This window comes from Cololabis saira, chromosome 6, assembly GCF_033807715.1.
Source record: "Cololabis saira isolate AMF1-May2022 chromosome 6, fColSai1.1, whole genome shotgun sequence".
Taxonomy (NCBI): Eukaryota; Metazoa; Chordata; class Actinopteri; order Beloniformes; family Belonidae; genus Cololabis; species Cololabis saira.
In genome coordinates this window covers 34,776,977-34,782,561 of record NC_084592.1, presented here as the reverse complement: position 1 = coordinate 34,782,561, position 5,585 = coordinate 34,776,977, and the positions used below count along the sequence as shown (strand labels likewise).

At 39.9% G+C, this 5,585-nt stretch overlaps 1 long non-coding RNA gene across 1 annotated transcript; it reads left to right on the top strand.

The window, feature by feature from the left end:
• The first annotated feature begins 2,180 nt into the window (after positions 1–2,180).
• Positions 2,181–3,595, top strand: LOC133446513 (uncharacterized). The gene is made up of 3 exons (XR_009782843.1): positions 2,181–2,430; positions 2,751–2,826; positions 3,420–3,595. It is a non-coding gene; the product is annotated as an uncharacterized LOC133446513 (long non-coding RNA).
• Positions 3,596–5,585: the final 1,990 nt, after the last annotated feature.

Genomic DNA, 5,585 nt, shown 5'->3' with positions numbered 1-5,585 from the left:
GTGCCATACAAATAAACTTGCCTAAAAAGTGAAATATGTTCTTGTGCATCATTTTTAAGTAAACCGCCACAAATATCATCTGACCCTTGAGTTTTGCATTTTCAACATGTTTTCGTGCCATATCAAAGTGCCCTTTAGTGCCAGGATAATGGCAAAAATGTGGACGCTTTTTGCTCAGTCATTCATCATCATAAAGACATCATTCAAATGTTCAAAGACTATGGCCGATTGGGACTAAAGGACCGTACAACCTCATTATGCTAATTAATACGATTTTTGAGATTTGGAACTTTGAATTAAAAAAATATAATAAAAATGTAAATTTTACTTTGGACGCTTGTTGCTAGGCAACAGGTTATCATAAAGACATCACAACGTTTACAAACCTGGGACACGTACTACAAAATATTTTAGTCTCATTATGCTGGCTGTTACGGTTTGTAAGATATTCAACAATGATAATTTTGATGCTGACAGAACTTTGGACGCTTGTTGCTCTGAAACGCTTTATCGTAGAAACATGGATCCAACAATAAAAGACTCGGGACACTGAACTACAAAATACTGAGGCCTCATTAGCCTGTAGTTTACAGTTTTTGAGAACTTTAAAGCCAAATGGCCCTATACTATCATATAGGGCTTGTTACCTTGGTAACAAAAAACGTATGCATTCATATGGGGGAGCATAGGACCCTCTGCTTCGCAGGGAGTGGAGTTTATTGACCATTAGTAATCAGCGCAAATACAACCAGAACTACCTCAGACAGAACCAGAACAACCCCGAACACATCCAGACCAGAACCAACCCCCTTTGAAGCAGGGGGTGTTCTTTGACCACCATTAACCATAAATGAACCATTAACCTGAACCACCCTCAACACATCCAGTACCACCTCAGACAGCACCAGAACAACCAGTACCACCCCAAACACAATGGGCAGTAGGGCATGCCCTTAACAAAGTTTCCTGAAATTGTCTAAGTATTCTGCATTCTTTTCGTCCATTAATGCGGCCCACACCGCATCGCGCACCCAGGCATGGCATGCGTCAAGTCGTGCGATGATGGGTATTACTTTTCTCAGGTCAAAAGTGTTACCGTGGCAATGGATAGATGCAAAAAAGCCGAAGAAGAAAAACATTTGAAAACTCATCATTTGCTCGGCCGTACTTAATCGTTGAGACATTCAAACGTTTTAATTTTTTGATAGGATTTTGGAGGCTTGTTGCTCGGCAACAAGTTAATGTAAAGACATAATTCAAAGACCCGGGACGCTTTGGACTACAACATATTAAATCCTAATTAGGCTGTGGTTTACAGTTTGAGACATTTAACGTTAACTTTAAAAGCCAAAAAGCGGGCCAAATAGCCCGATTCATTCCTATGGGGCTAGTTACCATGGCGACACAAAACCTATTAATTCCTATGGGAAGCATAGGAATACAACCAGAACCATCCCTAATACACCCTGAACACCCCAAACACAACCAGAACCATCTCAGACAGAACCAGCAGATGGTAACATCAGGCTAACATGCTAGCATAATTTGCGTATTGCAGATTAGCCTAAAATGCTCATTTTACATCACGTAAACATGAACTTACTATAGGGGCATGGTGGCGCAGCTGTGGCCGCCTCACAGCTAGAAAGTCCTGGGTTCAATTCTCGCCAGGGACACTCGGGCTGTTAAGAGCATTTACTTCCTCATGTCTTCAGCACCCACACCCCGGGTGGGGTTAGAAGGACCTTTCTTTGTAGAGTTGTGCTGTGCCTAAGGCCGCGTTCAGACTGCCAGCCAATATCCGATTTTTAGCCCATCCAGATTGAAACTGGATGACTCTTTTGAAGTCTGAACAGTCCCAAACCGCATGAGATCCGATTTTTGCAAACCAGATCGAAACCACCTCCGGGAGGTAGTTTCATATCGCATTTGGGCAGATGCGTGTCAGTCTGAACAGCTCCAAACACTCAGATCGGATATGACTGTCCCAGACGCTCCAAACCACCCGCCCATTTCCAGTTGTGGAGCTACTCATCCTTTCACAGAGAGCATGTACAATCTCTACGGAGCCCCCGAGTGGCCACTGGAGGAAAAAAAAATAAAGAACGCTAACTCGTGCCCTCGATATCCTAAATCGAGGGAACGAAATAATTATTTCGAGGGAACGAATTAAGTATTTCGTTCCCTCGAAATAATTATTTCGTTCCCTCGATTTAGGATATCGAGCGAACGAATTAAGTATTTCGTTCCCTCGAAATAATCATATTAGAAATCGAAATACAATTTCGTGATTAAAGTCTAAATCTCTGGCCCATCAAAGCCAGTGAGGAGAGACGGACATGCAGCTGTTTTATAATAGATCCATGCAGCAGCAGCAGCAGCAGCAGCAGCAGCAGCACCGGTACCAGCTACAACATCTTGGAGTGGAAGGTACGTTTCTGAAGTTATGCAACTATATTCCTATGTGTGATAAGTGTTTTAAATAAATATCTTAAAGCCCATTCTTGTATTCTGAACCTTGTTACCAACCTAACATAAAGCATATGAGGCTAACGTTGGCTAAAACGGTGAAATGCTATTTTTAATGTTACTGTTTACAACTATTTCCAGGGTTAGTGGGGATGTAAAGCCTCTCAAAACCAACATGAAATAACGTGCAAATCTTCCCTCAGAGCAGTGTTGTTTTGTTGTAACAATTTTGTTGCTAAATGATCAAAACGAGACATAAAGCACCCGTTTCATTCATTTAGGGGCCGTCTATGTGCTGGAGTTAACAGTGGCTGCAACGCTCTGACATCCACGTTGACATTATACAGCAATCTTACAGTAAGTATCAAGAAGTTCTTGTATTTCAGGCTTGTGAAGCTAAAGTTAATATTATTTACTTTATTAAGTCTTATTCTAGCCTACGTTTGACAAGAAACACGTTCTTATATCACATCACTAGCTTTTACTGTTTGCAGTCAGTTTAATACTGTGCTTAATGTGTTTACAATATGTAAATGTGATGCTTTTGAGGAACTATTTTAAATAAGGCATACTGTTGCTGAAAAGGAATGACACTTAAAACTGTTTACAACTTCTCCCAGCTCTCTTCTAACATAATCTGTTTATCAATACAAACTACTCAATTTTTTCATTATACTGTACTATACTATACTATACTGATGATTATCAATTTAAAAACTAATTTTGATAATCATTTTATGAAAGCACCAATTATCATCCCGACAATATTGTTAAAATAAAGGTGTTTGGTCAAGAGGTATTTTGCTCATATACTGTATAATTGACTAAATCAATTATGTAACCTCATGTGACTCTTTTAAAGGACTACAATCCACCAGAACATCGGTTCCTTGGACTGGGCAAAAATGTCAATCACCGTGATAAATTTCCATGCTTGTGTTTTTGCGCAGCAACCACACAGATTCTTTTGCCGGAGTCCGAAGTTTCATCTATGGACGCAGCACCACAAACCAGCGGATTGAATCGTGGTGGGGGATCCTGAGGAAACAAAGTGCACAGTTTTGGATCAACGTTTTCCAAACCCTCTAAGATGACGGCTACTTCTCTGGTGATTTCTTGGATAGGAGCCTGATCCAATTCTGCTTCCTAAACCTTGTTCGGGTAGGCCTGCAAAATCATTATGTCGGTACCCCTGTCATTCTCTCCTTCATTCACCTGTACCGATTTAGAGAAAGTTTAATAGGAAAAAATGGGATAACATGATTTTTCTCTTTGCTTTACTTTACTTGTAGAGTTTGATTTTCGCAGTGTGGTGTAAGAACAACACACACACACACACACACACACACACACACACACACACACACACACACACACACACACACACACACACAGTGTTTTAAGTGCACTGGTGTAGGCTACTGCTCACGGTGAGGGTTGTTAAGACTATCCAACAATTAGCAAACTAAATAGCCTATAAATGAACTGACATATTGGCATTCCTACAACAACAAAAACATGTATTTCATTTATACTTGTATGTATAGCCTATTTCTATGTACAGTAGCCTATTGTATGTATGATGAATTAAACTTCAGCTTGTGTCTAATATTTTGTTTTTATGCAGGATGAACTTGACGAAGTCGTGAGAACCTGGAATTCACACAAGATAAGAGCAAAGGCAGCTGATGGTGTGATTGGAGGTCGGCGGATTTTGATGTACACACTTCCAGGCATGTTCGGCGCAGAGGACAATCTCAAGCCCATACACATGAATGAATTGGCCCTTTGTAGGGAGGAGTGCACCCCCAAAAGCCAATATACATGTGATGAAACTGTATTTGATCTCTGCTGTCTTCTGATGCAGGAAAGGGGATGGGATCCTCCTACAGATGCATTTTCCGCTGCTGAACTGTACACCTTATTAAGAACTGAAATACTGCAAAGTGTCTGAGGGTGGACAATTCTCTCTGCACAAAGAAGAATCATTTGTACCGTACAATACAGGACTGTCTCAGAAAATTAGAATATTGTGATAAAGTCCTTTTATTTTCTGTAATGCAAAAATGTCATACATTCTGGATTCATTACAAATCAACGGAAATATTGCAAGCCATTTATTATTTTAATATTGCTGATCATGGCTTACAGCTTAAGAAAACTCAAATATCCCATCTCAAAAAATGTGAATATTCTGGGAATCTTAATCTTAAACTGTAAGCCATAATCAGCAATATTAAAATAATAAAAGGCTTGCAATATTTCAGTTGATTTGTAATGAATCCAGAATGTATGGCATTTTTTTTTTTTTTTTTTTTTTTTTTTTTTAAATTGCATTACAGAAAATAAAGAACTTTATCACAATATTCTAATTTTCTGAGCCACTCCTATTAGCCTCCTTGCGGCATGTGAGATGGACCCATGCATTTGGTTTGAATGGCATGTCGCGTGTACCAGTAACCAGTTTTTGTGCTGGAGGAGAGCAGTGAATACAACAGCTGTAAATAAGAATAGTTGATGTTTATAGGATTTCACTTCTGAGATCTTATTCCTATACCACAGTACCCTCAATCTGACTCTGTATTGCCCTCTTTGAACATTTCTGACCGCATTAAATCCTTGGTTGAGACAAAGTCCGACTTATTACCAACCTGAATTTGTGTAAGGTGTCCCGGAATTACCTTTGTTGCAGTGACAAATGTTATGTAATAGTATCAATCTGATAACTGATAACAATTGAATAAACATGCTGTATAAAAAAATCACAACAGCGCTTGCACTTTCTCCGGATGCTTAACCGGTTCGGAGTGTAAGAAATTAATGATCATGTTCTACCACTGTTTGATTGAAGTTGTCCTGACGTTCGCCATTATCTCCTGCTTTGGTAACATTATCTCCTGGTTTGGTAGCCTCTCACTAGGAGAAAAAGAGGCTGGAACATATTGTTAAAGTTGCCAGCAAAATTATTGGTGTTGCCCTCCCTGACTTGACCACTGTCTTTGGCAGGAGGGTAACATCCAAGGCTCAGGACATCCTACAGTGTCCTGACCATCCTCTCCATGCCCAGTTTGAACTCTTACCCTCTGGCAGGAGATTCAGATTGCCCAGTACCAGAT